This window comes from Crocuta crocuta, unplaced genomic scaffold, assembly GCF_008692635.1.
Source record: "Crocuta crocuta isolate KB4526 unplaced genomic scaffold, BGI_CrCroc_1.0 scaffold566, whole genome shotgun sequence".
NCBI lineage: Eukaryota > Metazoa > Chordata > Mammalia > Carnivora > Hyaenidae > Crocuta > Crocuta crocuta.
In genome coordinates this window covers 863005-881315 of record NW_027533114.1, presented here as the reverse complement: position 1 = coordinate 881315, position 18311 = coordinate 863005, and the positions used below count along the sequence as shown (strand labels likewise).

Genomic DNA, 18311 nt, shown 5'->3' with positions numbered 1-18311 from the left:
TAGACTTTCACTTTTGAAAATTATGAAAAGTAGGTTAATCACAACTATTTTTTTGAACAGTTTATTGTCAAGCTGGTTTCCATATAGCATCCAGTGCTCATCCCCACAAGTGCCCTCCTCCATATCCATTCTAATCACAACTATTTTGAAGTCCTTCATCCTTTACACATAGTTTTTGTCTTACTCTTGTCTTTCCCTAAAAGCACTTGCAAATCAACTATGGCCCAGAATGATTTTTCTCCACAAAAAAAAAAAAAAAAAAAAAAAAAAGAAGTCTTTCAGAGACCCTAAGAAAATGTTGATGCTAGGTACTCTTGAGCATAGGTTTAAGATGGCATTCCCTAAATAACTTTGAAATTATACTATTAGATTGAGTCAGGATTTCTTAAATGGTAGTGTAGAAGCAGATGGGTTCATGAGACTGTTAACCACAAATTGATCAGAACAAAATTAATTGTATAGGACTCAATGAACTGATAAAGGAAGATTATGGGTTTTGCTTGAAATACTGCTAATTTAATACCTTGTTTTCTAGATACAAAGAACCCCTTTGTCTTTTCTCTTATGCTCTCTGTAACTCCTAAAAATTTACTAGACTGTACTTTTATAAAGAGAAAGGAAACCGCTCTCTACCCCATTCCTCCAGATTTTGGAAACCCTTATGGATTAAATATTCTTATTTCATGGCAATATAATTTTTGCTTATTTGGTAAGTATCTCTCTTCCTTTATTAACAGGACATAATTGGAAACATTGGTAATAAACCAAAGCTTTGACTGAAATGTCATATTGGAAAATGATCCTTTTTTCAATCCATATGATTAGACACTTAACAAAAATATTTTAAGTTTATTTATTTATTTTGAGAGAGAGACAGAGAGAGTGAGTGGGGGAGAGGCAGAGAGAGATGGAGGGAAAGAATCTCACGCAGGCACCGCACTGCTGGCACAGAGCCCAACATGGGACTTGGGCCCATCATGAACCTTGAGATCATGACCTGAGCTGAAACCAAGAGTTGGACGCTTTACCTACTAAGTCACGCAGACTCCCCATGACTAGACACTTTTATTTAAGGACTAAAATTTACCTTTGTGGAACCAATGCTCATAAAGTATATTAGGAAATCTGGTGAGGTAACTAGCTTATGGAGATCCCAATCCCACAGATAAGTTAGAAAGAGATTTTCTTTGCAGGCAAGGAAAACTTAGAATATTTCGGAGACCTCTACAAGAGGGAAATTCACCCAAAACCTATAGATACTACAGGTGAAATATGATGAAGGGTCTTTGGCTTGGCTTCTGGCCATGACAGAATTTTAAAATGTTGATCTAATGTTCCTTACAAAAATATTCAGCAAAGTAAATATTTTAAAAGTTCTGCCTATAAAGACAAGTTACTATTCTTACTACAAGTGTGTAATTAATAAAGCCAAATCTAATGAGAGGAGCTTTAATTTATGATCTGAATAATCTTTATTTGACATCTTTGATCAAAAGAAGGATGACTATAAAGTTCTGTGTTTCAGTGAAACACTATAGTACATCCATGTAGATTATCATAATCTGGCCCTGTTAATAGGTTTTGTGTTATTTTATACCACTTTGCAAATTCTAAGTAACTGCTGGGTATGAAGGATATCCAATTTTGTTACCTACATGTAAATTGGACCAAATCCTTTCATCTGGCATGCATTGTTAAATCGTATATTTTTCACATTTTTAAAATTTTATTTTTGAGAGAGAGACAGAGTATGAGTGGGGGAGGAGCAGAGAGGAGAGAGGAAGACACAGAATCCAAAGCAAGCTCCAGACTCCAAGCTGTCAGCACAGAGCCCAATGCAGGGCTTGAACTTATAAACCGTGAGATCATGACCTGAGCCAAAGTCAGGAGCTTAATTCACTGAGCCACCGAGATGCCCAAAACCTTATAATATTTTCCATTCTTCCAGTTCCCTTCAGTATCTGGCTGTGTCCCCAACTAATGTTTTTAATTGTTCTAACTTGGTATCACCAAAAGCTAAACCTTGCCTAACCAGATTCTTATTTGAACTCTAGGCTGTCTTATAGCAGGGCTTTACTCTCAACATCTGAAGAAGCATTGTGAGCTAAATTCTGAAGACTTGGTAAACTTGAAGAGCTCATCACTGTAGCAGACCAAACATGGGACAGATTTCGCCCTGTCCAATCTGCTGTCTAGGTCATCAAGGAAGTATGATAAAATGTGTCGATCATGCAGGCTTTTAGAAGAGAGAAAATGTACAATATCTCCAGGACTATCAGCATCTCACTAGCTTCGAGAAATTCAATACGCAGTGCTGCCTCATGGAAAGATTTATATCCATCACATTCTTGGAACTCACTGGACTGGTTACCTTCCAGTGTTCAACGTTGGTTCTTTATTTCAATCAACCTTTACATTAATATTTCTCTTTTTTGTTATTTAGACATCCCTCTTTTAAGACATGTAAACCTAACGCAACTGTCCTTTGCCACCACCTCTCAACAAATAGTTTAACTGACTACAGAAACAATGCCAGCAAGAGTCCTCAGGAGCTGATTTCTTAGAACCTGCTTTCCCTTGCTCCACTCTGGTTTTTGATCAACTCTGAATTGTTCAGACATGAATGATATTCATTTGGGTTAAGCAAATGGGGGAACCCACGATATTAAGCTCTACTTGAGCCAGGTGCTCCTGGAAAAATTAGTGACGGTGAAGAAATTACCACTGATTCTTTTGTGTTCTATAAAACAACTTACAGAAAAACACTATTCTTCCTCATATGACTCAGACAAGAGTCAAGGAGGCCCCCCGATTTGTTTACCTATGACAAGGACAGACACAGACCAAATTCCCATTCTTTATTTATTTTTTTTAATGTTCTATTTATTTCTAGGAGAGAGAGAGAGAGACAGCGTGAGCAGGGGAGGGCCAGAGAGAGAGGGACTCACAGACTGAAACAGGCTCCAGGCTCTGAGCTGGCAGTCAGCACAGACCCCGACGCGGGGCTCGAACCCACGAACCGCGAGATCATGACCTAAGCGAAAGTCGGACGCTTAACCGACTAAGCCACCCAGGCGCCCCCAAATTCCCATTCTTTGTCTCATCCATGATTAGCTGAACCATTTGTATTCACAGACCAATCTGGACCACATTTCTGCTAACTTAACTTGTGGATAAACTTAAATCTCTCTCCTTCCTTCAGAACACACTGAACCAAACTTTTAGTCATGCTCAGCCTGAGCCATCATTACAATGTGAACCAATGTTTCCACATAGAATTTCTGGAGGATCAAGTTGACCTCAAGGGAAGATATTTTCTGATCAACTGTTTGATCCCACCACCTATTCATTCCCCTCCTCTTCACTTAGTTCTTTCTAGCCTTGTTTCTTATCCCTATAAAGGAAAATTCCTTTCTTCCTGATGTTGGAAACTTGAAGATCTTATGGTCAAAGTATCCCTCACCCTATTGGAACAGCGCCCTTCTTTCTATTGCAATTGTCCTTTTGAATAAAGCCTTTCTTTACCTAAGCTCAGATTTATTTTTACACTACTATTCTGCAACATTCAGAAAAGTATTGTATTGTCTTCAAAAGTAGTTCAGTGAAGAATGTTTCATCATCACCTTATTAGGAGTGAAAATAAATTATGTAAATGTCACTTCTTTTTACTCGATGCTGTTCAACTATAAGTTTAAGGCCAGTTTTAATTAAAATACAAAATAAAATTACCCAGAAATAGTAAGTCATTAAAAAACAAACAATATGTCATCTCTGATTTATGTATCATTTTGAGTCATACTTTACAAACTAACTTTGAAGTACTACATGTTGTATTGTGATCCTGCTACACGTGCGTATCTCATTCTACATCAACTTCTTCCCCAAGATGAACTTCACCAAAACTGGCCTAAACCTGCTCAAGGAAATGATTTCATGCTTACACACAGCATGTTGTCAAATTCCCATAAAATTACTATAAAGAATTCTACCTACTTCTTCTCAATTTTGGTATTTCTCTGCTCATGTACTAGTAACAAATACATTACCGCCAGTCCTACAGGCCTTTCAACCCTGGAATACAGAAATCTTTCCTTTTATTTGTGTCTTCTCTACTTTCTTTCATTAATATCTTATAGTTTTCAGTGTACCTGTCTTTTATCTCTGGGATTATTTATTCTTAGGTATTTTACTCTTTTTGATCCAGTTGTAAATGCATAGTTTTCTTAATCTCTCTTTCTGATTATTATTAGTGTAAAGAAATGCAGATTTGTGCATATTGATTATGTATCTTGAAATTTTATGAAATTTTATTAGTTTTAACAGTTTTTCAATGGAGTCTTTAGAATTTTCAATGTGTACTATCATGTCACCTGCAAATAGTGACAATCTTCTTTCCTTCCAATTTGAATAGTGATGAACTACTTTAGCTTTTGTTTATCCTGAAAACTCTTTATCTGTCCTTCAATTCTCAAACACTTGTATTTAAACACAATTCTTGGTTGGAAGGTTGTTTTCTTTCAGCACTTGAATATATCATGACATTCACTTCTGGCCTGCAGTTTCCAGTGAAAACTCTGCTGACAGTCTGGTTTCCTGGTCCTAACAAGTTGTTATTCCCGTGTTGCTTTTAGATTCTTTCCTTGTCTTCAATTATGACTTTTAAATTATAATGTCTTTTAGTTTCCTTTAATTATAATGTGTTTGGATTAATTTTCTTTGGAATTCTCTGGGACTTCTGGATCTACATATCTCTTTCCTTTCCTAGGTTAGGGAAACTTTCATTGATTATTTCCTCAACTAAGATAACTGCTCCTTTCTCTCTATAATGTGAACCCTTGTAATATGAATGTTAGTTCTTTGGATATTGTCCTATAAGTCCTTTAAACTGTCTTCACTTTTTTTCATTCTTTTTTTTTTCTTTCTGGTGCTCTGATTGGGTGAGTATCACTGCCTTGTCTTCAAGTTGACTAAACTTTTCTTCTGTTTCATCTTGTAGGTTATTCAATTCCTTTAGCGTATTTTTTCAGTTCAATTACTATACTTCTACTCTGTGACATTTGGTACTTTATTATATTTTCCATCTCCTTGTTGAAATTCTCACTTCTCCCCCATTTGGTGAGCAGCCTTTTGGCCACTAATTTGAACTCTGTGTCAGGTAAACTACTTATCTCTATTTCATTATTTTTTTTCCTGAGGTTTTACCTTATTTCATTCTTACTATTTTTGCTATTTCTAGTACTTTTTGATACATAAAGTCAAGAAGCATGTCACTATTCATGAATTACTCACTTTGAATGAAATCATATGTACATTAGTATTAAAGTACACTCAAACTGGTTCACAAAACGACCCCTCCTTTTTTTTTTTTCAAATTTTTAATGTTTATTTCGGAGAGAGAGAGAGAGAGAGAGAGAGAGCACACAGTGGGTGGGGGGAGGGGACAGAGAGAGAGGGAGACACAGAATCCGAAGCAGGTTCCAGGCTCCGAGCTGTCAGTACAGAGCCCGGCACAGGGCTTGAGCCCATGGACCACAAGATTATGACCTGAGCTGAAGTCGGATGCTCTCCAATCTGGCTGAACCACCCAAGTGCCCCCCAATAACCCCTCATCTCACTCCCTTGCAAGGCCACAGTCAGAAATGCCAAGGTCACAAAATAAGTGGCAATCAAATAAAAAATATCTTATCCTATGGCATGAGTTATTCATTGATAAACAGAGTAAAAAGTCACCAAGTATAATTCTCTCATATCTGTACAATGTGTAAGCCAAGAATTTATTCAGTCTGCACAAATGGTTTCATTCTATTGTTTATCAAAATATCTGCCAGCAGTTACTACATAATAATTATTCTCCTTCCTTTAATACATAATTAACATTATGCATCATCCTAAAATGTCATTTGAGAAAGATTTTCAACAATAGCTTCTTCTGCTTTCTCTTTGAGTATAAAATTTGTCATTAATATTGCAGTTGGCTATTGTTTTCTAAGTTGCTTTTGCTATGAAGAGTGGAACCATAGTTGCTTCCCCAATTTTTGGTCTCTTCTGTATGTCCCACAACAAAATTAATCAATTTTATTGGATGAAAATTATTTTATGCATGTTATATATAAAAATCTCCCTCAGTTTACTGTATCAAAATTGGAAAAATCAATGGCTTTAAAATAGATTCCCCTGATGAAGTGACAATTTCTGGCTTATTCTTTCCAGCTCCCCTAACTGCCACCTTGCAATGGGAGGTTCAACATTGCCACTACCACCCCATCAGACAGCTGGTGTCTAAGTTCCCCTCACTGAGGGAGTGTAGAACGTCCCCCGAACTATAGAGTGGTGGATCAGTCACAGATAATGAGACGTTTAAGAGTGGGCAAAATGAATGTAGAGTCCTTAGATTTTATATAACTTTTTTTTTAATGTTTTTATTTTATTTCTAGGAGAGAGAGAGAGAGCGTGAGCAGGGGAGGGTCAGAGAGAGAGGGAGTCACAGACTCTGAAATAGGCTCCAGGCTCCGAACTGGCAGTCAGCACAGAGCCTGACGCGGGGCTCGAACCCACGAACTGCAAGATCATGACCTGAGCGAAAGTCGAACGCTCAACTGACTGAGCCACCCAGGCGCCCCATAGAGTCCTTAGATTTTAGGACAGCTTCATTGCAACTGGATGTTCAAATCAAAGGGCTGCAGTTGATTTGTTGGTGGGCATCTCCATGGGAAACAAAAACAACAGCAGCACAGATAGCCAGGATCTATGCATTTCTGGTGGTTAAGTGATGGTATTTTCTGCCCACTCTTCAGACAAGATTGGGGCTTTTAAGACCTTCCTCTTTTCTCCTCTCCTTTCTTTCTCTTATCTCCCCTCTTAATTTCTTCCCTACCTNAAATGGGTGATTTCTCTAACTCATGTGGTTCAGAAGAGTGGAATATTTCTCAGGGTACAAGCTGGAAACTTCACAAGGAAGCAGAGGGACCACATCAATTAATCCTTCAAGAAACAGCCTTGCCAGACATTTATGCCCCTGTTTGACAAGGCTGTATAATGGAAAATGAACTGGGGAATTGTGGCAAATTAATCTCCAGTCAAATATAATTCAATTTTTTAAGATATTCATAAATGTACTTCCTATTTGCACTTTTCTTTCCCTGTCGCATATGTGAAATCATGACACTCGAAGATTTATGTGTCCCAGCCTATACAGATTTGCATTCCATATTCACCACTAGAGACCACTTCACTCTTTGTTTATGATGTTATTTTGGGTTGTACTATTTATGTTACTCTTTTCATCACTTTTTATGCTTCAGTAAACCACATTTTAGTCATGGGTCCATTTTTGAGAACTAAAGATATAATGCAGCACAAGCATAAAGAAACAAAATTACAAATTTAATAATGTTAACAGTAGCATGAAAATGGCATGAAAATATATTAGGTGAGACAAACTGTATCCTATTAGCTAGATATTTGCAGACAAACAAACCAATGTGGTCCTTAAAAGGACACGTATAACCTTAGAGGACATAATTAGCATTAAATGTATGAGCAATGGGATTTCTATGCAAATAAAAATTAATCTCACATTTCAAGTTTGTTTAAGTCTGTGAACAAAATAGTTTCATGGATTTTGGGTTTTTCCTCTTCAAACTGACACTGTCTCCAATATGGCCACAAACCACATTTTAATACATGTTTTTCTGGCTGTCAGAGTATCATGTCTCCTTTCACATTTTTTTTCTCTAAATCCATTACACACTACTTTTTCTCCTTTTTCCTCCGAGACATTATTTGTGTATTCACATATACAAATGCACAGAGACACACACACACACACGTAATAATTAGGAAATAAATTAGAAGGACCCCTGTGGTTTGACCTCTTATCATAATTTAAGCAATTAATAAAGAGCACAAGAGCATAAAAATTTATCTTGACCTTAGAGTGCTTATCTCTAAGAAGCCAGATAAAACACAGCAGTGGTTTTCATTTGTCCACAGCTTATATCTTCTCCATAGAGCATGCAATCACCGTATCCTTGCTCAAGAGGGGTGCCGTGTTATCTCAACAGCACAAAGAATCTGAAGGACAGATACCAATATTATATGAAAAGAAAATTATTGCTGATTACAACAATAATGATATTGCACATCCATTCAGAGAAGAGCCTTTTGGAAAGATCCAAAATTCACCTTTCATTACACTTACCCGACGTTATAGAGAATAAGCATAGGTGTTTACATATAAAAATGCTTTGATGATTTTTCTAAACATCAATATTTGTCAAGTTAATTTCATTGCAAAAGTGACTATTCACCGCTTCAGCATCCATAAGCTGGTTGGTTCAAATTAACTTCAATCTTTTCCTTTTGTAAAATAGGAATACTAATATCTCCTTTCCTTTCTGCAGATACAAAGATCAAATGAAAAATTGTTTTGTGAAATTTGAAAACTGTATACAATTTTGACCTCTGTTCAAATAAAACATCATAGTTGAAAATAAAAGTGATTATCCTAACTAATCCATAATTTATTATTTCTTTGAATGGGTTTACATATGTGTTACATATATGCTACATATGTGTTAAAGAGGGTATATACAAGGACTTTCAGTATAATGAACATGTAATCATATCTAAATCTTCATAAAGTCACATATGCATGAATAAAGTGGTATAAGTGTACATGGATTGATTCTGTCAGCAGATATTGAACTCACACCTTAAACATTAGCCAAGCTAGGGACCCTCACCATGTGCTGGGACATTGCTATATGTTAGTGAAAAATTCATTGCACTGAAGTATACAGAAAGCAGAGAAAAATAACAGCATTTACTGAGTTCTCAGCATTTCAATTTATGTTATATCATTAATTTCAAAAGTTATATTGAGTGAAATACCTTACTTTACCTAGTGGCATTAGTGGGAGGATCAGTCAGCTCAAAAATAAATTGGACGAAGGAGTAAGAATGCAGCCAAAGATGCCTTTATAGCAGGGCACAGTGAGTCTTGGGTTGGTACATACAAAGAATTAATGCGGATAGCTTCCAACCTCAATGGCGGATAATTCTTAAGCAAAATTTTCTTGGTACTCATGGCTAGGTATATTTCTACAAGGTATCATGCTAAAGAAATTGCCAAAAATGTCATTGTACAAGACTTTCTAAGATCTTTTATAAGCTTTTTCCCGTGTTTGGTTTTTATCTATTTGGAGCCTCTTATAAGTAATGAAACTTCTAGCATCTCTTCTATATTGGCAGAATTCTAAATTCTATTATGATGTTAAAATGATGTCATCTGTGTCAAAGGTCAGCCATTATGATGACTGTATTTCACAAATCTGAGGAGATGGGTATATTAAAACTTCTTAGCTCTTATTTTCAGGAAATAGAGTGTTCTTAAAGCAGTCAGCCCAATGGGTAGATGATCTGAAAAGGTGGATACTTTGGGGACTAAAAAAAAAAAAGAAAACTCAAAAAAACATGGAAAAAAAAGGAGTATGCTTTTTAGGAGAAACTAGAAAAATTTAGACTCTGAGAAATATAGATTCTCTGGTATATATATATAGATACTTAAGGTAGTTTTAAGTGGTTGTGTCAAGGGTCTTATTAGATATATTCAGTTATGACCACTTTTGGCACTTAATACTTGGCAGAATGCTTTAAAGTCATCCACTAGCATTCTTCACCATATAATCATGTAGAACAAAGAGATAAAGACACTGATTTACTTGTTACCAAATATCACACAAGAGGTCAGGTGAGGAGGGCTAAAACATCAGGGTTTTCTTTTTCATATAAAATCTGATGACATGTAGTCTCAATAATGAAAGATTTTAAAGACAAAGAAAAACTGTTGAAATGTGTAAATATGGATATAAGAAAGCAATAGGTCAAATAAAGGTTTTAAATATCCTAATGAACATCTATGAGACAAAGTTTGAGGAGACAAGGTTTGGCTTGCCTTTAACAAGTCAATTTCCTTAGACCAAACTTCATCCAAAAAAAAAAAGTTAGCATAAATTATGTCTAAAGTCTCTCTCAATAAGGAATCATGATAAGATAGAAAGAGTACAGATTTTAGGGTCACTATTGCCTGGATTTTAATCTAAAATTCATCACATATTAGTTGCGTGAGCAGTGGCAAGTGAATTAACCTTCGTGAGTCTAAATTTAGTCTCAGAATAAGTACCATCAGGATTGTTGTGGGAATTATAAAAACATAACGGAAATAAGCCCTTGGCAGAGAACTTGGCACATAATAGACATCAAGCTGTATTAATTTCCACCTATTCTCCTTTATTACCCCAAAATTCTATGAACTGTAGAAGCCAGATTACCCAGATTATAATTTAAATATTATTGTCTCTAGGTCTTCCCACTTAAGAAGTAACTTGGGCTAGTAACTATTCTTCTTCATGAGTTAAACTATGGTTAATATATATGCTTTGTCTCCTCTCTGTGTTGTAATAAAATAAGTAACATAAAAACACAACTACAAAAAAAGTTATACTCATAGAGAGGAAGGAATTAGCACTTCTGGGTGCAAACTAGCTGATTTGTTTGCAGTATCATTCCAACTTCATTACAATATTGTGAGTTATTTTACAAGTGAGAAAACCCTGAAAAGGTAAGTAACGTGGCTAAGCCACCCAACTGTTAAGTCACAGAGCAGCAAAGTGAGTGCTGGTGTGCTCACCTAGCCACTCTACACATGACTTCTGAAGCACTAAGGTTGTTAGTGAGAGAAAGGGACTATTGATATTTAAGCAAGAATTAGGAGGGTAAAGGTGAAGAGGAGGCTAATAGATGCTAATGAGTGGCTCATTAACCTGATGAGGGGTTATATATAATACATAATATATGATAAGTAAACAAACCATAGGAAAGGGATAATTATTAAATACAGCATGTCTTTCATGTAAATGTCTAACAGTGTTTTTTTTTCTCTTTTTACAAAACTGACAGTGAGGAAAGGAAGAAAAGTCCATGTTAATTCATCACATATTCTAATACACTTCAGCGGCAGATTACAGAAACCATGCCAGTTGCTGCTACTGCAGACAGAGAACGGAGAAATCCTCTACGAGCCCCATGGGTTTACAGAAGTCTATCCATCACTCTGTCAGTCTTCCGGATCATTATTCAAGTTGCTATCCCCAATTTTGCTGGATATATCAGATCAGCTCCAGCTCCATAGGTAATTTTTCTCCCTAATGGGTTTGGAATTTGTTCTTTTATTATTATTATTATCTTTGGGCTAATGTGCTGCTCAAAATCTTTGAAAATTCTAGGAAGAATGTCAGTCATTAGCTCTGGGTAGGGGGAGAAAAGGGTGGAAGTGCATTTAATTCATAAACTAGTGCCTTACTACTACTACACAGGGAATTAAAAGGTATACACAGACAATTATTTATATTAACTGTGAATGGTATGCTTTCTTTGGTTTCTATTAGTATAATTATTTTATATATTTCATTATTCAAGGATCGTTAAGGACAGGGGAAAACATGTCTATATGGATTCAAGTTGTGTCAAAATTTAGCAGATATCTGGCCATGTGTAGCAACATGGATGGACCTTGAGGGTGTTATGCTGAGTGAAATAAGTCAGGCAGAGAAGGACAAATATCATATGTTTGCACGTATAGGAGGATTAGGAGGAACTTAACAGAGGACCGTGGGGGAGAAGAAGGGGGGAAATGGTGGGGGAAAGGGAGAGAGGCAAACCATGAGAGACTCTTGAATGCTGACAAAAACTGATAACTGATGGATGTAGGGGGGAGCGGGGATGGGCATGGAGAAGGGCACTCGTGGGGATGAGCACTGGGTGTTATGTGGAAACTAATTTGACAATAAACTATTTGTAAAAAAAAAAACAACCAAAAAACAAACAAACAAACAAAAACACAAATAACCAAAGCAATAAAAGAAATAAAATAAAATAAAAAAATTTAGCAGATATCTAATCATTTGGCCAATGAAGAACACTACCCTGGAAAATTCAGCTAAATATTTATCAAAATGCAATCAGCAAAACAGAAGAAATGCAAGCATAGTTTTTGGACCTGTTTGCAAAGGAAGGTATCCTTTCACTGAAAAACCCTGTATCACACAGTTGTGTAAGATGTTGGGTTTCATAAGGGTGATACACATACAAAGACAACCAGGACAACCAGGACTCTGCCTTTAAGTAAAAAAGAAAATACTGATAACAGTGAAAAAGATATATTATGTGTAATATTAAAGGCACATAAGATTTAGGAATATTGTCCATATTGCAAAATTCAGAAAAGCTTCCTGAAAGACAAGAAAACCGAGCAGAATATGAGAGATTCGAGAAGGGATGGGAAGAGCATTGCAGATAGAGGGTGTGCAGGTGAAAAAAAAGTTTATGCCATCTCATTAAGCATTTTAATATTTTTGACTGCAATTTAATCTTCCCTTCACAGGAGCAGGACTTTTCAACTTTTTTGTGCACAGTCCAATTCCCAGTATCTAGAACAGCACCTGATACAATATCACTGTTGGTTCAATAAATGATTAAATTATAAAATGCAAGTCAAGGAACAGAGAAACATGAGTTTGGAGTAGAACCAGATCACACAGTGTCCTTAAGTGTTCCTTCATGACCCAATTTGTACTTCTTTTCACTTAGGCCCTTCCAGCTGTGGGATATCTGGTGATAACACAGGGCTCCTTTTCAGCAATCAACTCTCCTATTCACACTCGTCCTCTGGACTTTGTTCTTATAATGTGGAACTGTCTTGATATAATTTCCCATCATAATCTCCCTATGTCCATTTGCCTGGGGATTTATCTTTGCTGATAGGAACTAATTTAATTTGCCTTAAATTTTTCATAGAAGGAAACCTTTCCAGATACCATTTTCTCTCAGCCATGGCACCATGAAGAGAACACTGCCAACACTCAGTGCAGTCAAAAGCACTGAGTTCATCTTTCAGGTCTGATGTGGACCAGGCTTACAATTGTGAAATAATAATTTTTTTTTAAATTTTAAGTAGGCCCCACACCCAACACGAGACTTGAACTCATGACTGTGAGATTGAGAGTCACATGCTCTACTAATTGAGCCAGCCCGGCACCCTGTGAAGTAATTATTTTTTAAGTGCCTAAATCACAGGTCAGAAGGAAGATTAAAGCAGATAAGAAATGGAAATGTCTTGCAAATTTTAAGACATGACACAAACGTAAGGAATTATCAATTTACTTGGGCCTACAAGGCCTTGAAAACAATAAATTAATTGATATGTATGAAAATTTCACATTATCACTGTTTTTGTGGAATAACATTTTGTAAAGCATGGACAGATATTTTTGGCATCTTTCAAATCACGTTTTGTCGGCCACTCTTTTATGTGTATATTAAAAATGGCATTAAAGGTACAGCAATATTGGAGATTACGATGTTTTCTCAAATCACTTAATCTCTATGTTCCTTAACCTCATAGCATCTTCTAATCACTATATATACATTTTTTCCAGTAGATCTTCAGAACAAATAATGCTACAAGGTAGCAATCATCATCATTTGCACTTGATATAAGAAACAATTATGAAATCTATGGAAGGTCAAATGCCCTACGTCTGGCTCCCTTCTCTTGGGGGCTTTCTGACATGTGCTGATACCTCTCTCTTGAACTTAGTCAATGAATCTTATTATTTTGTGTGTAAATATGTACATGTATAGCACATTTATATGTATATATAGATAAACATATATACATGTGTGCATGTACACACACATATTTACACACACTTAACAAAGTTTCATTCCTTTCCTTCACATGCTGTGGACACTTGCCTTTTTTTCCTCTGTGAAACATACTGCCAAATTAGTCTCTTACATAAATTAAAACCATTTGTATTTGATTTTATGTTACTAAAATAAGAAGTAGTCTTGCAAACCACATATAGCAAATTAGATGCAACAAACATATTAACATTATTTGATGTAATTTTTGCTGAAAGTGTCTTGAAGAGAAGAGCTGTATTGGTCTAATAAAACTAGTGAGGCAGAATATTACAAAATGGATACTTAAAATCTACAGATAACCTGAAGTTTGTGCAATTGTAAAAAAAAAAAAAAAGCTCAGTAGCTAAATCCTTATGTTTCTTACAAAAATAACCTCAAAATCATCATGTTGAGTGGTTAATACATGTAGGAGGTCACAAAATTTCCCATGAGTTTTCAGACTAAGGATATTATACCATAAAATATATCTTTTCCTATTTTTGGAAATGGTGACACCCAGTAACAATAATTGCATATATTATTTTATATTTAATGCAGTTATTATTCTTTTCTTTCCAGATGGACAGTGTGTTTTCCTCCTATTTTTAAAGACAGCAAAGTGGAAACCTGATGAATATTATAAGGACACACTGAAAAGCACATTGTTACTATGGCAATAAAAAGAAGAACCAATGAACACATATTTTGGGGTAAAATTCCATCTCTCTGGGAAAAAATTTTGCCATTTTCTGCCTTAGATGTAAGCAGATATTCTTCATGCAACATTTTAAATTAAATATTTCCATTGAATTTGCATGTATTGAATATCTGTCATATTCCTGGCATGGTATACAAACATAACTAAAGTACCTTATCAGACCTCCCTGCAGCCTACTTGGGGAAACTGGGAAACTAATAAGGTCAACACAAGGCGATGAGTATGTAACAGAGGTTTGCACAGGAAGTTGAGCATCTAACACCATCCTCTCCCTCCTCCTTCCTCTCCCTCCCCTCCTCCTTCCACTACCTCCACAGGTAGTGAGGGAGATATGTTAAAGAAAGAAGGCGAAAAAGGAATTCAGGATTTAAAGCCCCAATAGGGACGCCTAGGTGGCCCAGTCTGTTAAGCATCTGATTTCAGCTCAGGTCATGATCTCATGGTTTGTGGGTTCGAGACCCACGTCTGGCCCCAGTCCAGAGCCTGGAGCCTGCGATTCTGTGTCTCCCTCTCTCTCTCTGTCCCTCCCCTGCTTGCACTCTGTCTTGTTCTGTCTCCTGTCTCAAAAATAAATGAAAAACATTAAAAAAAAATAAATAAGGCTCCCAAGAATGTAAGTTGAGAACATAGAGAAATACAGATAACTAGAATTACATAAAACAAAGTAAAAATGTCATAATTCCAAACTTGCCTAATCTTTCTTATAGACGTTGAGATAAAAATGTTACTTTATTAGTCACTCATTGCTGTGTAACAGGATTCTCACTAACGTAGGAGCTTAAAACAACACATTAATTGACTCACAGTTTCTGTGGGTTTGGAGTCCAGACATGCTTTAGTGGGCTGCTCTACCATGCTACAAATTGTCAGCCAGAACTGATGCTTATCTGTTGTGTCAAGTGGGAAAAATCTGTGCTTGCTCTTTCGTGTGGCTGTTAGCAGCATTCAGTTGCTCGCAGTTGTAGGACTGAGAGTTTCAGTTCTTTGCAGGCTATTGTTTAGGGCAACTCTCACCTCCTAGAAGCCACCTGCGGTTTTTTGCCAGGTGGGAAGCCCCCAACATGGCCATTCCCTTACTCATAGCCAGCAAGGAAAGGAAAGAGTACAAGAGGCAGGAACTACAATCCAGGTTACATAACCACATGCACATAAACACATACATCCTATCACCTTTTCTCTGTCCAGCTGGTTAGAAGTTAATGTCATGGCGCCACTCATATTCAAAGAGAGTGTATTGCACAAGAGCAATCATAGGTCCATCTCAAGAGTTTATTATGCCACAATTATTATCAATAGAGAAAAATATAAGGGGCACTTGGGTGGCTTAGTCGGTTAAGCTTCTGACTTCAGCTCAGGATGCGTCGTTCAACACGTGAGTTCAAGCCTCGCGTCGGGCTCTGTGCTGACAGCTTGGAACCTGGAGCCTGCTTTGGATTCTCTGTCTCCCTCTCTCTCTGCTCCCCCGTTCATGCTCTGTCTCTTGTCTCTCTCTCTCCCTCTCAAAAATAAATAAATATTGTTAAAAATTAAAAAAAAGAAAAATATAAGATGAGCTCTTATTATCAAAATAATTGGGGAGCCACTGTTCAAACTAATAAAAATTAAGATGTTGTACTGTATTTTATAGTGGTGATTTTCATACCATCAGTTACATCATATTGATTAGAAAAATGAGAAAATATGTGGAATATAGACACCTCTATTAGGGTTCTCCAGAGATATAGAACTACACTTAACCCTTAAACAATGTAGGGGTTAGGAGTACTGACCCCCCCCCACACAATCGAAATTCTATGTATAACTTTTGGCTCCACCCAAAACTTAACTACTAATAGCTTACTTTTGACCAGGAGCCTTACCAATAACATAAATAGTTGACTAATATGTATTTTGTATGTTATATTATGGACTATATACTATCTTCTTACAATGAAGCTAGAGAAAATACTAATAAAGTCATAAGGAAAATTGAAGTACATTTACAATACTGTATTGCATTTATAAAAAAATATCCATGTATGTTTGCACATTTCAAACCTGTGTTATTCAAGGGTCTACTGAGAGAGACAGAGAGAGAAAGAGGAATTAAATTTAAAGAACTGGATCACAGGGACACCTGGGTAGCTCAGTCAGTTAAGCATCAACTCTTGATTTCAGCTCAGGTCATGATCTCACAGCTCATGAGATTTAGCCCCACATCAGGCTCTGCACTAACAGTGGAGCCTGCTTGGGATTCTCTCTCAACCTCTCTCTCTGCCCCTCCCCTTCTTGAACTCTCTCTAATAAACAAATAAACAAACATTTTTTTAGAGGAAGAAAAGAAAGCATTAAAGAATTGGATCACATGATTATTGGGGCCTGCAAGTTCAAACTCCATAGACTGGTCCTGCAGACTAGAGACCAGGGGAAGAGCAGAGGTTGCAGCTGAAGTTCTAAGGCAGTGTCCCATCAGAATCCCCTCTTGCTTGGAGGAGGTCAACTTGTGCTCTTTTCAGATCTTCAATTAATTGGATAAGGCCTATTCACATTATGAGAGCAATCTGCTTTACTCAAAGGCCACTAATTTTTTGTAATATTATTTTTAATAACTTTTTAGTAAATCCTACCCAGAAATCCTCACAGAAACGCTTAGAATAATGTGTGAATGATGAATAATGTTTGAACAAATATCTGAGGAACATGGCCCCATTAAGTAGACACAAAAAAATTAACCATCACAAGAACTTTAAGGTTTTTAACAAACATTTTCTTTGACATATTATATACATGGTTTATCTACTGTGCTAGGCACTAAGTTCTGTATCAGTGTTAATTCATATTGTTCTATGAAGTTGACTGATTTATTACCATCCCTATTTTACAGGTTAGGACATTTGAAGCACCCAAAATTTAAGTAACATGCCCAATGTCACATCACCTGTAAATAATAAAAATAGGATTTGAACCTGAACCTCTTGGCTCCATAGTCCTATAAGATACAAACAAAAAAAAAAAAAGGAAAGAATTTTTGTGTTCATATATTAGAAGAATTAATATTGTTAAAATGCCCATATTACTCAAAATTACCTATAGATTCCATATAGTCTACAATGCCAGTGGCATGTCTCACAGAAGTAGGACAAACAATCTTAAAATTTATATGAAACTGCAAAAGGTCCGATATAGTCAAAACAATCTTGAGAAAGAAGCACAAAGCTGGATGCATCTCACTTACTAATTTCAAACTATACTATAGAACTATAGGAATCAAAACACTATGGCACTAGCATAAAATAGACATCTGTTAACAGATAAAAAGAGAGAGCCCAGAACTAAATCCATGCATATATGGCCAATTAATTTTTGACAAAGAACTCAAGAATATACAATGGGGAAAGGATAGTTTCTTCAGTAAATGGTGTTGAGAAAACTGGATATCCACATGCAAAAGTGGATATTGTACCATACACAAAATCAACTCAAAATGAATTAGAAACCTGAACCTAGGACCTGAAACCATAAAGAAAAGAGAAGAAAACATAGAGAATAGGGTCCTGGACATTGGTCTGGGTAATCATTATTATTTTTTTATTTAACATTAAAGCAAAAGCACCAAAAGCAGTGTAAACAAGTGGGACCATATCAACAAAAAACTGCTGCATAGGAAGGACCTATTAACATAATGAAAAGGCATCCTACAGAAAGGAAGAAAATCTTTGAAAACTATATATCTGATAAGGGGCTAATATCTAAAATTATATTAACTAAATTATGTAACTCATATAAGCCAATAGCAAAAATAAAAGATAGATAGATAGATAGATAGATAGATAGATAGATAGATAGATAGATAGATAATCGGCAAAAG

General features: G+C 36.1%; 1 long non-coding RNA gene across 2 annotated transcripts; it reads left to right on the top strand.

The window, feature by feature from the left end:
* Window positions 1-9365: 9365 nt before the first annotated feature.
* Window positions 9366-14447, top strand: LOC144216786 (uncharacterized). 2 transcript variants are annotated; one of them, XR_013330756.1, is made up of 3 exons: window positions 9366-9428; window positions 10960-11191; window positions 14326-14447. It is a non-coding gene; the product is annotated as an uncharacterized LOC144216786 (long non-coding RNA). The 2 variants fall into 2 exon arrangements; XR_013330755.1 differs by lacking the exon at window positions 9366-9428 and adding an exon at window positions 10673-10725.
* The last annotated feature ends 3864 nt before the right edge of the window (window positions 14448-18311 follow it).